Source organism: Terrapene carolina, unplaced genomic scaffold (genome assembly GCF_002925995.2).
Source record: "Terrapene carolina triunguis isolate 2854851 unplaced genomic scaffold, T_m_triunguis-2.0 Scaffold374, whole genome shotgun sequence".
Classification (NCBI taxonomy): domain Eukaryota; kingdom Metazoa; phylum Chordata; order Testudines; family Emydidae; genus Terrapene; species Terrapene triunguis.
In genome coordinates, this window is record NW_020664725.1 from 6,787,070 (window position 1) to 6,800,134 (window position 13,065).

Genomic DNA, 13,065 nt, shown 5'->3' on the forward strand with positions numbered 1-13,065 from the left:
GGTAGGGCCTAGCGGGTATTTGTCTGGTTCACAATACAGCCATTCATTATTTATCATTATGTATGTTTCAGCAGTGCCCAAAATGTGCTAGGCTCTGTAGCAACATACAGTCCCTACCTCCAACAGCTTATGTCTAAGATGCACATAACAGCCCAACAGCTTCAGAGTATTTCTACTGCCAAGGGTGTCTCAGAACTGGATTGAGGTGAGCTGATAACGCACTGTAGACAACGGATGACAGGACCAGCAGGAGGTGTTGTGGGCTTGGGCACAAGGGAAACATTTTCAAGAGTGCCTAAGTGACTTACCTTTGAGATCTTCACCTATTTGGGCTCCTTGATTTCAGTGGAAATTAGGAACCTAAATACCTTTGAGGAACTGTGCCTTAAGTGCTTTTGAAAATAGGAGTTAAGCTCCTAAATCTCTTAGCTGCTGTTGAAAACTTTTCCCAAGTTGTGTAAAGTCCAGGATTGAGGTTCATGAGCTGATCTCTAGGGATGTGTCCAGGGCTGGAGCAGCCTGGAGCATTCCACATCAGGATTGAGGGGCATTGACAGAGCTATGGTGGAGGGGCCCAGGGCTGCAACAGCAGAGGTTGCTGCCGGTCAAGACAGGTACATTTGAAAAGCTGTGTGTGAGGCCTATGTGTGGAACAGCAAGGACTTGCTACAAGTCAACAGTGGCGTCCATTGACAGAGCTGAGGTGGGAGGCGGCTAATGCTGGAACATGAAAGAGTTTCCAGGTCAGGTGTGAGATCTATTCGCAGAGGTCTAGCGCCGCAGTAATGGGGAAACTGCTGCTCAAGTCTGAGGTGCGTTGGCACAGCAGTGTGGGAGGCGAGTGCTGCAATGAGAGGGGGGAGCTTCTCCGTGCATCATCAAAACTGGGGTGGGGGCGCGGGAAGCTCTCAAAGCACCTGCTCCCACTATGCCTGGCTCTAGTCAGCACTGTCAGTCTCACACTTAAAAAAAATAAATAAACTTTATTCCATCCAAGTCTCTCTCACTCTCTCTTCCCCCCCGCCCCTCCTCTGAGCTCATACATGGCTCAGGCTCCCGGACAGCTGCCTGGTTGCCAAGTCCCCCCGGCTCACTCCGCGCCGAAGCACGGAGCAACACGATGGGGATGATAACTGGGCCAGCTGTTAGAAATCATTTCAGGACCGAAAACAATTAAAGTGAAGCAGAGGTATAAATAACGGAAAGCCCTTTGCTCCTTTTCCTTGCCTGTCCATTGCGGTTTCCCCATTACAACAATCCGCCAATTGCCACGCGAACATTGGCAAAAATTGCAGATCAGTAAAAGGAATTTTTGTAAATGGCTCAGGATGGAGACATGGATTTTTTTTTTTTTTAACCCTAGGCTATTTTGAATGTAACTCAGGTCAACAGCAATGACCTTGATCCTGCATGGGATCCCATGGCTTCAGTGATCTCTCTCTGAAGTCCAGGGTACTCTGTGATGGTGAAGGGGGTGCTTGTGAGGGTCCCATTTCAGGATTGCAACATGGGGTCATGATGGGAGGTTTCTGTGTTTCATTGCAAATGCATGAAAGTGATCCAACTGAGTAAATAACCTGTGAAATTTTGCAAGCTTTTGACTCAAAAGGAGAATCATTTCTAGGTGAAAAAATGCTCATTTTGGACTCAAAAAGTTACCCCCCCCGGCAGCAAAATCCACAAATCCTTAATCTGTAAGCACACCATTTCATTCAGACAAGGGTACATTTGCACATAGGGTGACCAGATGTCCCAATTTTATAGGGACAGTCCTGATTTTTGGGTCTTTCTTATATAGGCTCCTATTACCTCCCATCCCGTCCCGATTTTTCACACTTGCTGTCTGGTCACCCTATTTGCACACCACACACGACAGTGAATTCTCTGGGTTTCCATGCAAAGCAGGCAGTTTTGCAATAGTCAGGGCTGGCTCTAGCCACCAGCGTTCCAAGCATGTGCTTGGGGCGGCACTTCTCAAGGGGCTGCACTCCAATTTTTATTTATTTATTTATTTTTTGCTTCAGTGGCCCCCCACTTTTTTTTTTTTTTTTTTTTTTTGCTCGGGGTGGCAAAAAACCTGGAGCCGGCCCTGGCAATGGTTTCTCGTGGAACCAAATCTCTGGGGTGCCAAATGGCCCTAAACAAACTCACAAATATTTTAAAGAACGTTCACAAAAAATGTTTTCCCTCCCTTTTCTGCACAGCCCCAGCAGAGTCAAAAGGCTGCTGCCAGCTGAAGGCTACTTATTGACTTATGTGAAATGAGTTGCTGAGTTCTCGGGTCACTTTCCCTGTGCACAAGTTTCTAAGCACACAAACCTCAACTGCATCTGCCACTAACTAGTTATTTAGTCTTGTTACCTTGTTGACTGTCTCTGCAGAAGGGACAAGGGTTGCATGGACCTTGTAGACTGATCTCCACTCACCCCAGCCCTACAAGTGATCCGGTCAGGCATATAGAGTGCAAGTACTGTACATCCTGTACTGGGAAAATTCTGTGGATGAACAGAGGTCTTAATTCTCCAGGGCTGTCAGTTCTGACACCTTTCACCAGAGTTAATTTTACACCAAAATATAAAAAGAAAAAAAGAAGTTGATAGCGACTTTTAGACTCTGAGGCGCTGGAAAAATATTATTCGGTCAAAGTCAAATGTTAGCTTCCCTTTATTTTGAACTCCAATAACATTGCCTGTCTCAGAGTGCTTCACTAGCTATTTGCAAAGTCTCCCAATTACCTCTCTACACACACACACACACACACACACACACAAAATGCAGCAGTGTCAGAGACAGGAATAGAACAAAAAAACAAACAAACAAACAAACAAACAAAACCCACAACCCTCTTATACTCATCCCCTTGCTCTAGCCTTATGTTGGAGCCAGTTGGCGTGCTAGTGCCAGGCACAGCAAAAGACAGGGGGGAAAAATCAAGGTAATCAACCTCTATCTTTTTGAGATTCATGGGCAAATCTGATGGAGCAGGGATAGAATTTCCCCCTTTTCTGTTCTATGCATTGTGATAGGACACAGCAGCCTTCCTTATATTGGTTTCCCTAGGCCCCTGGGCAGCAGGGATGGTGCCTCTCGCCCCATGTACCAGGCATTCTAGACAGCACCCATGTAGTTAATGTTCAGTTCTTTAGCCTTCTCCCCCTCCCATCTACAATATGAGCAGCACAAGCAGGAAAAGACTTATTAACCAGAATTATGGCAGTAATTACAGGTGAATCAAAGTCTGAACCATTTATCTAACTCTTTCCCTGACCCTTGGGTCTTTGGGTAAGATGAGACCTGCCTCTGACCCGATCCTTGGTTTCTGTTTTGCAAAACAAAATATCCTAAGAAAGGCTTTGCAAAGCCCACCCCATCCCCACTTGGTTCAGTTGCAGCCCGGATCCCACTGTGCATTGGCAGATGACAGGTATCCCCTCAGTCTCCCGTATCCCCACAAAGCAGCCGCTTGGGGAACCCTAGATTTGGAGAAAGGAATGTTTACACCCTTCCCACTTCTGTCCATTTCAGCCATTGGGATTTGACTCTCAGGGCTCCATTCTCCTCTTGCCCTGCTGTAAATCAGGAGGAATGCCACTGAGGTCAGCAGTTATATCGGTTTAGAAGAAGTGACATAAGTGAGAGGAGACTCAGACCCTTGGTTTGGAGCAGAATACAAGTCCCAGGGGGAGGGCAAAGGCCTGTCCATGTGTATCGTGTTAGGAGTAGGTCCTGAAGGTGCCATAAAAGCTGATGAAAATGGTGTGGGAAGCAGAGGATGGCAGCAGAGCTCGGCAGGGTAAGAAGTTAATTTCTTCTCAGCATATCACCTTTCGGCTGTCTCCCACTGTTAGTGCTGGGCCCTCCCATTCTCACAGCCCCTCCATCAGCAGCAAGCTGCTTGAGGCAGAGCTGGGCCTACAGCTGATTTCAATTTAAACTCATCATTGGGGGGTAGTATTATTGTTCTATTTGCTTGTGCACTCTCTCTCTCTCTTTATTTCTTTCAATTTTCTTGCTGGCGGTGGTTTCTTGCAAGGCCCGTTTCCTTGGTAACCCTACTCCGCTCCCCCACCCTAAAGTCATGCTGAAAGATCTCAATAGAAACAAACTGGGGGTGTCTAAGGGTGAGTAGGGTGTCCCATCAGGGGTGACGAGTGACATTGTGCCCAACCCCACTGAACTGCACACCCTGAGCCCGCAGTTCCCTTCCCCACTGCTGAACTGCAGGTCCAGTCCCATCCTCCACTGGTCTCGCAGTCTCCTCAGTCCCTGCTTCTTGACTAGTTTCTCTTTCTTCTCTTCCTTTTGAGAGGTAGCTCAGCTCCTTCCCATGCTGGAAGAGAGAAATGCTTTCCTAAGGTTACCAGTGGCCCATGTCAAGGAGCACGAGGTGTAGTCATTATTGTATTTATTAAACTTTACCAGGAGCCCTCAGTGTGCTTCACCATCTGTGCGCTTTCTTCCTTTGCAACAGAACATCTCGTGTAACAATATTTATGTCAGCCGGCACCAGTGAGGCATAGAAATGAAACAAAATAAAAGCAAATTGATATTAAAACTGTCCCACACTACTATACATTTGAACAACCCATAAGTACAGAACAGAGGCCTCACCTGGTTGGATCAGACCAGTAGTCCATCCAATCCAGTATCTTCTCATCAGTTCAGTGATTGTCTCATCTCGTGAAAACATGCATCCTGTGACAAATCTACTGCCCTGCCCCTCTTCCTGGGCTCGCTAGCTGTCCCAATAAAGTGCAGAAAGGCCTCCAGTTATGCAGCACCCATGGCTTTATTTACACACACAGTTCTCCCACCACCACTGTTGAGCTATATACAAGGCATGCAGGGTTAGTTCCCTCTTTTCCTGCAGTCAGCCCACAGCTAGGAGACCGACCTTTCCCTGGCTGGCTTTTCTGCTGGCTCCCAGCACTTATGACTGCTGGCTTGTCAGGCCTGCAGGTGGAGCCAGGTATCAGGTCTGTTTCACCAGCCCCAACCTATTTCTCTTGATTGGAGCTGGCTGAGCAGGGGTAATTAGGTGCTTTTGCACCAGCACCCTGCCACACACCTCCCCCTTTAAGCTGGTGCCAGGCCTGGTCTCCCTCGGCCCCGCTTCCCTTGGCCGGGGGCTTTGCTCTGGGGTTGGACCCCCTGCCCAGCGGGGTAATCCCTAGGCTCTGTCTCGGGGGGTGTCGGCATGCCCCATCCACAAAAGGTGCATTGGGTAGGGGGTGGGGCACCCCACAGGTCTACATTCACCCAGAGGTCTTCACACCAGTCGCACAGTTTGGCCGGTCGCCCCAGACGCTTCCCTTCACTCTGTCTGTACCCTCTTCTCCGCCTCACTCTGCGGGATCTCCTCCCCTGATGGGTCCTGTCTGGGAAGCTCCGTGCCCTCCATGGTCACTCCCGCAGGAACCCTATCTTGGCTATGTTGTCTAGGAGTCTCAGCTTCTTCCCCTGGAGGCTGTGGGGGCTCCGCCCTCCCAGGGTCCATCTTTGTACGGGCCTCGTCCCCTGCCTCCAGGACCCTCTCTCTCCTGTTTTGGGGGTCTCCTCGAGCCCCCTCTCCCCTTTGAGGAAGGGTTCCTATCCACCCCCAGGACCACGGGGTAGGCCAACCCCTCTATTACCCCCACCCGCCTCCAGGCAAACCTTCCCTGCGCCTCCAGGGGTACCTGGGCCACGGGACAATACTCTCTATCCCCGTGGATGCATTAGTATCCTTTCCACAGGGATAAGCCAATGCGGTTTCACTAAGCGCCGCTGTATGAGGGAGCGAGCGGAGGCCGTATCCACTAGACACCTCTGGGGCCTTTTTCTAATGATCTGTGAATGTTCTAATGAGCCATATAAATATCCAGACCTTTTTCTGAGTCTTATTAAACTCTTGGCCTCAATGATACTTTGTGGCATTGAGGTCTACAGTGTAATTATGTATATATTAAAAAGAAACCCGATTGGTTCATGGATAATTTACAGGTGGAAAAAGGGGTTAAATTCAAAACTCACCCAGAGCTATTTGAGATTCTTAGATAAAAAGTGCTAGGAAAGGCAAAGCATATTTATTATGATCTGACTCAACCTTTCTTCCATCATTTATTTTGTCCTCTGTCGTACACAACTTGTTGTTTTTTCGGGAAGAGAGGGAGGGAGGCTTAAGAGGAGAGGCAGGATGGCCGAGCGCTTAAGGCACTAGCCTATGGCTTAGGAGACCCTGATTCAAATTCCTGCTGTGACACAGATTTCTTGGGTGACATTGGGCAAGTCTCGTAGGCCCAGATACTCAGATGGATTTAGGCTCCAATTGAAATCAATGGGAGTTAGGAGCCTAAAGACCTTTGAGGTTCTGGGCCTTAGTCTCTGTGTGTCTCATAACAGCACTTCTCATAACATTTCTGTGAGCAAGGGGATACTTTAAAAGTAGTGCTTAGATAGTACAGTAATTAGTGCTATATAAGTAACACAGAGAAATTGCTTAGGCCCCTTGCAGGCTGTCTCCTGGTCCATAAGCGGCCTTGCTGTGTGATCAGAAGGATGCAATAATGTAGAGTGACCCAAACAACCCTCTATTAATCGAGGCTTCCTCCTTGGTAACTATATTTTCCTATTCTTTCATTCCTTTGTCCTTTCTCCATCTCTACAGTGTATGTGAGAGACTCGGGGCAGGTGTCAAGGCTGGTATAGTACAGCACGCCCCAGCGGACTCTGATTACTGGACAATGTAAGGCAGAAGGAAATGGGTGCTGCTCCAGGCTGCTGGGGAAGTACAGCTGTGGTGGCTCATGTGATTCAGAAGAATCCTGTCAACACATCTCAGAGTCTGGGCGAATGCATGAGCCCAGCTTGTCTGTGATTGGAAGGAATGCTGAAGGGAGGAAGAGCTGTGTTTTGTCATATGGCCCCTTTGGATCTCCTCAGAAGATGCTGGTTGTGTCCATGGGGTGACGGAGAGGTGAGCAAGGGAGCAAGAGCCCTTTCCATCCACAAGGTTCTGCACACAGGGGGTCAGATTCAGTGCTGTGCCTTTGGGAGGTGCAGCAGAGCATGAGTGGCCCAGGTGGGGAGCTTTCAGCCCTCTTTGTGCCTCCTAGATTCAGGACTGCTGTGCTCTAATTTATGGCAGCTTACCAAGGGCAGCTCCTCATTCCAGAATCTCCGTAGTGCATGCCCCAGGCCCAACTCCACCTAGCCCCCTGCACCAGGACCTGAAATGGGGGCAGTGTAGGGCTGTTTGCAGCGACTGCTACTTCTGCACTGGGAGAATTCTCCCCTCACCTCTTGTGACATCTTTACAGCTCTGGTACACTGCCAGATTGGCATGTAGGGGCCCAGGAGGGGGAGATTTTTGCACCCTACACCATGAATTTTGTTTTTAGTTTCAGGTTGGAATGAACCCTGAACATTCAAAGGAGAAGTGTTGAGTTTGGCCAGGTGTTCTCTCAAACCCAGCTCCTCGATACCTAAATTTGCTGCCTTCACACTAGTCGAGAAGTGCTATCCCTCAAAGATTCTGGTACCTATGAGCATATTGCATCTTATGACCTATTCCAGTGGCTGAAGTCCAAGCAACCTCCTTTTCCCCATATACTCTTTTCCTCTTCTCATCCCCAGAACAGTAAGGTCAGGGGGAAATCGTCCGAGCAGGGCTCCGAGTGTCTTTTGGTTATGTCCTGATGCCTTGAGGCTGACCCTCGTATTAGGACAATCAAAACACCCTTTATTTTTTATCTTAAATCGGAGAATCTCATAAAGGTTTAGAACTGACTAAACAAGGATTCTTACTTTCACTCACACTCCTATACACCTGGAAACACCAGCAGACACACTTAGAAACATACAGTATACACCTCACAATAGATGCACACAAACTGACAAACACCTACAAATTCAAATACACCACTCACACCCACACTCACGAACACCCATACACACACCCACACAGACAAATCCTCACCCACACACACACACACACACCCTTCTGTGCAAATTATCCATCTTCCCTTTGTATTTGGCTTGGCTGAACAGCATGCTCTCTGTGACTCAGCCAATAGATATCTGGACTAAGATAAACACCAGACAGTTGCTGGGAGCCAGAGATATTTTTGTGATTTATAGCTGTGTGGGGCTATGCAACAGAGACCCTACGACCCCCACCCTCAATCCCCCTAGAACAGGCTGTTTCTTTTCAGATGTCTACTTCTTGGGCAAAGACTGGGGGCAAGAAGAGGAGATTCTTTCTAAAAGCCACAGGTGTGACACACGAGTGGAAGAACCAAACTGCTCAAATCCCTTTCTGCTGAGGGAAAATATGGTGCCTGGCAGCTTCTTGGAGTGCTTATTTTACAACCTTAGGGCCAAGAATGTTAAAATGAGATGACTTTATCTCAAGGTATTTTGGGCCCCCGAAGAAGCAGGAAATATCAGAAATCGTATAATAAAGCTTGTTCTCATGGGATTTACAGCTCAACAGGTTTGGATAGTTCAGATAAGCTTCTCATAGGCTTTTGAACTACAGGGTGCTGACCAAACGACTGACCCCTTTGAAGCTCACCTTTAACTATATTTCATTCTACTGACTTAAGTCCGCGCTGTACTGTATTTTCAGTACTATGGTGTTAGGTATATTACTTAGGGACCATCAGAGATCAGACCCCCATTGTGTTCCACACTGTACAGACATAGTAAGAAAATATCCCTGTCCCAAAAAGCCTGTTGTCTAAATAGAGAAGCCAGAGAAAGGAAGTATTGTTATTCCCATGGGGATCAGAAGCACAGAGGATGCTGTGATTTCATCATTTCAAAGGGGCCTGAGGAAATTAGGGCAAGATTTGTAAAGGTATTTAGGTGCCTAACTGCAATTGAAATCAATGAGTGTTAAGTGCCTAAAAAATCTTTTCATACCTGGTCCTTACGAGATCTGGGGTTGACTCCTGAGTCTGACACAGACCTAGGATAAGTTATTTAGGGTGGGATTTTCAGGAAGCCCATGGGAGTTAAGCACCCAACTCCCACTGAAATTCCCTGGGTCTCCATTCAGAACCTTAACCCAGAATATTTTTCCTCTCAGTAATTTTCCTTCTGGAAAATCAGGATATGAGAGACTGACAGAGCTGTGGACTCTAAATCCTTCTTAGATTCCGGCAGTCAGATCTATACACATCTATACACAGTTATCCACCCATAGCTTTGGGTCTAAAGCTGTTTTGACCAAGGAGTGGGGAAAAATAGGAAGTCGCTCACAGTACTATCATAAAAACTAAGTCTTAAGGATTAGTTAATAATCTGTGGCCTGAGAAAACAAACACAGCAACCTCGAAAGGAACTACTTCAAATAAACTTGTGTTGCTGTTGTTGTCGTTAAATTCTGCCAGCTGCAAGTCTGTTTTCCACCGGCCACAGTGTGAACTTTAAAGGGACCACAGAACGGATTCCAAAGCTTCATTATTGGCAGGGGGAGGGGAGATCTTTGAAATCCAGATGTGGCTCTGAGATTTTGTGACTTGGACCCATCTTTGTGAAAGACTCAATCAATCATATATGGCTGAACATTCTATGCCTCTGTGTGTTATGCAGGAGGTCAAATTATGCTGTTGGATTGATCTCTTCTGGCCTTGAGATCAACGAACCTACAAACTCTGGATAGCCGGCAATCATATCTGTACGCAAATACCAGGCAATCGTGTTTAAGGGAGTGGGTGCTGTGCTGGCAGAGATATGCAGCATGGCACATTCCTTCAGTCTCCTTGCTCCCCCTTTCCATCCCTGAAATGTGAAAGGTTAAATGCCAGGGTCTGACGAGCCGTGTTCTGCCACAGCACTAAAGCTGTCGGGAGCTTTGTGTAGGAGCACAGTCCACCCCCACGCACGCCGAAGGCTCTGAGCAGGTCACACTTTCAGGCCTAATTTCAGCCCATCAAGGGCTGAAATCTGATAATGAAATGATTGAGGCTGGGAGCTCCCTCTGACAGCTAAACTGATGTCTGTAATTAGAAACTGGTCCACACAGCTGCCAATGAGCCTACAGCACAACATAGGCCCCATTGTGGCATGGCATGAGAGGCCAAGGGCTGGAGTTCACGTAAGGGAAAATGACATGCTTAGGAACACAAAGGCTCACAATATGCAGCGGCAAAGGCCTCAGGAATATATAGGGGCTATATACAATATCTATAACTGATTGGGAGCCCTTTGCCAGTCTGATGGCTTCTTCATGGCCAGGAGGCACAGCATCTCACATGTTCCATTACAGTAATGATGATATCTGAGCTACTGGGGAGGGGGATATGTACAGAGTAAATATACACATGTGCCTGTGTCTGAGGGGATGTGTACTCTATGTGTGTATATATATACAGTGTGTGTAGGTATATGGGCATATGAAAGAGAAGGAGGAGAGTGTTTGCAGGTATGTATGTGACTGTGTACTCTGTGTGTGTGTGTGTGTGTGTGTGTGTGTGTGTGTGTGTGTGTGTGTGTGTGTGTGTGTGATCTTAGTCTGTGTGTATATATGGAAGATGTGAAGACTTTCCTTTTCTTTTGGAGTCTGCTTTCTCTCCCCGTGTCCCAGAGGGTTAATCTCTGATCTCTGGCAATTTCAAGGGGGCCTGAGAGGCGTTAGGTACTCAGGTCTTACTGGAAATCAGTAGGAATTGGGTGTCTAACTCATTTAGGATCCTTTAAAAAAATCCCATATTTAAATCTTTGCTCTCTTGTCCTGTCCATCTCCTACTCTCCCTCATTTGGCCCATCCTATTTTCCTCTTATCTGATCTTTTTCTCTCTCTCCGGTTTCTAAACACAACCCATGTCTTTGATCTTTTCAACCTCTCCTTTCCAAATGGCTCTTTCCAGCCTCTTGTTCCTGGACAATATCTGCTCTTCTCTTCTGGGTGTCATTGTGCCACCTCTCCAGATCCACACAGATCTTAGCTTGTGATTGTAAAAAGCAAAGCGATTGAGAGGCAAGTAAAGCAGTTATTGGGCCAAAATCATTTCTGGCATAACTACACTAAAGACATTTATTAGCACTGGGCCCCATTCTTCTCCTCTTATACTGGTATAAATCAGGAGTGACTTCACTTAGGAGAATGGAGTCATGCCAGTATAAACCTGTGAAAGGGGAGAAGAATCTGACTTGTAGTGCCTTGCACCAGGCAAAAAAGGAGTTACCCCATTGCAGTCAACAGAATTATACTGATATAAGACTGGTGAGGTATGGGGTAGAAGAATCAAGCCCATTGTGTCTATTAGCAGTCATAACCTTAATCAAATAACACTTGGGGATACATATAGAAATCTTTTCCAGTGCAGCCTCCCAAGCCAAATAAAGGAGTAAATGGGACTTCTATCAACAATCTTTTCTTTAAAAAGTCACGTGTACTGGGTTGTAAAAAAACCCTTACTTCTTGGGAAACAGTCAAAGCCCATGAGCAGGTACCACTGACGATCAAATCATTGTCCCACCCAGACAACCATTCTGTCTCCTGCAGTGGTTAACACCTGATGCATTAAAGGAAAGTGAATCCTCATATGTCAACAAATTGACTCAGTGCTGGTGAACCCTCTTGACGCTGGGCATGGCATAGCTGGTTCTGCTCCTCTAGCACCCGCTGCCAATAGTTGCTCAGGCCCTGAAGCGGTCTGCCTCTTCTTGTATCTCAGGTCTCTGGCCAGGTGGTGTTTTAGTGCCACCCCCTCTGCGGTAACACAAAGTCCAACAAATAACGCACTGGAATCTTTCTATCACCCTGAAATCCAATCCCCCAGGTAGTGAACAAAGGGCATGCTATCGTAGTCCTTAATCATGATGACTACATCAACAAGGAGAATTGACAACTCTGATACCACCTACTATAAAGAACTCAGAGAAGACCCCATACCACCGCACAGGAATTTAAGGATATCATCAAATCCTTCCCCAAACAACTCAAAGAAAAACTCTTCCACCTCATCTCCCATGTACCCACCCGGGGACCTTCTACATGCTTCCCAGGATTCACAAATAAGGGGAGCCAGGCAGATATATCATTTCTGGCCATGGCACTCTTACTGAAAGAATATCAGGACTCATAGAAACCAACCTTAAGCCACTCTCCACACAAAGCACAACTTCCTCCAAGACATTACTGACTCCCTCCAGAAACTTTGCAACATTAACAACCTCCCCCAGAATATCATCCTTACCATCATGGATATTACCTTCCTATATACCAACATCCTTTGCCATGATGGCATCACTGCCTGACTCAGATACATATAAGATAAAGCACAACATTTGGAAGTCCATCCAAAACACATTGCCAAACTCATCCATTTCACCCTCACCCATGACAACCTTATATTTAACAACAAAACACTTTGTCCAAACCATGGGAACAGCCATGGGTACTAGCATGGCTCCCCAATATGCCAGCCTCTTCATGGGCAACCTCGAGTAAGAATTTCTGGAAAAATGGAGCACAAAACCAACTATGTACTTGAGATACATTGATGGTATTTTCATCCTCTGGACAGAAGATCTAAACTCCCTCATAGATTTCCATCACAACTTCAGCACCCACTACCCACCCATCTCTTTAGAACATTCTCACCCCAACATCAATTTCCTGGACACCACAATTAACTTAAACAATGGAACCCTGCAAATGATTATATACAAGAAACCCATGAATCACCACACTTACCTCCAGAGATCTAGCAACCACCCCAGACACAGCAAAAAAATCTGTTATCTATAGCCAAGCATTTAGATATAATGGAATTTGCTCCAAAAAGGAAGTCCAGGATACATACCTAAATATACTTAAAACCGACTTCACAAAAAAGGACAGTCCACCAAAGAACTAGATCACATCATGGAACGGGCCACTCAAATACCCCGGGAGAACCTGCTTCAATACAGAAAAAACAAACAAACAAAGAAAAAAAAACAAAAAAAACAAACACCAACTGGCCACAGACCCCTAGCGGACATCTACCACCCCACACTGGAACCCATACAGGGTAACATCAAACAATTACAGCCCATATTTGATGAGGACCATATCCTGAAAGAAATCTTTCC